We start from the raw sequence: 1,167 nt of genomic DNA, 5'->3' as shown, positions 1-1,167 counted from the left end.
AGACATTAAGAGATTCCCTATTCTTAACGCCCAGTTAACTTAAACGATTTTCAAAAACAAATATTAAGTAACCGAGACATTAAGAGATTCCCCCTCCTTAACGTCCAGTTAACTTAAACGGTTTTCAAAACAAAATGTTAAGTAACCGAGACATTAAGAGATTCCCTATTCTTAACGCCCAGTTAACTTAAACGATTTTCAAAAACAAATATTAAGTAACCGAGACATTAAGAGATTCCCCATTCTTAACGCCCAGTTAACTTAAACGATTTTTCACAAACAAACACACATTAAGTAAACAAGACATTAAGAGATTCCCCATTCTTAATACTCATTTAACTTAATGGTTTTCAAATTCTACACAAAACAAACTCAAACAAATTCTCACATTCAATTCATAATTCACACCAAAACACATCAATCAACAAACATCAAGTATGCACACGCCAAATACGATGAACACACATCAACATAATAAATTTCATTTATTCAAAATCTTACATACGTGAGGTAAATTCATTTTTCCCAAAACAATACTCCAATCCTAACAAAATTCGTTTCCACACAACCACAGATAAGGCCCTAGATGCAAACTAAAAGTTTGGAAGGAGCCCTTACCTTCGCGTTAGCTCTAACGTGCGATTACGGCACCGTGAGTAAATCCGGTATATTTTCCGCTCGCAACGCCGCTTCCAAAATTGGTCCACTAGCACCGTAGCACGGAGGTGAGCAACCTTCCCTTCTATCACTTCTTGAAACGACGTTTAGATCTAGGTGAAACGGGGAGGTTTGTGTTTGAATCCCTAATACCGTTTTTCTTCGTTTTCGAATCAAAGAGGAAGAGTGGAGTTGAGAAATCCTTGTTCTATCACCCACCCAACCTTGGGTTTCTAATCTTGAAGAAAGGAAGCGAAGAAAAACGAAAATGGAGGAAGGAGCGAGATTGGGTTCTCGGGCATGGAGGGAGAGGAAGATGGAAAATTCTGGTTTTCTTTCCTTTCTCTTTCTTTCCTTTGTTTTTCCTTTCTTCCTTTTTCCTTCTTTCCTTTATATAACCTTTTCTTTTCCTTTTCCTTCCTTCTAATTTCCTTTCTTTCTATTCTCTCCAAACAAACATATATACATAAATGTATATATATATATATATATATATATATATATATATAT

The sequence above is a fragment of the Cicer arietinum genome, chromosome 2, assembly GCF_000331145.2.
Source record: "Cicer arietinum cultivar CDC Frontier isolate Library 1 chromosome 2, Cicar.CDCFrontier_v2.0, whole genome shotgun sequence".
Classification (NCBI taxonomy): Eukaryota; Viridiplantae; Streptophyta; class Magnoliopsida; order Fabales; family Fabaceae; genus Cicer; species Cicer arietinum.
The sequence above is the reverse complement of the archived record's forward strand: the minus strand, read 5'-3'. Positions refer to the sequence as shown.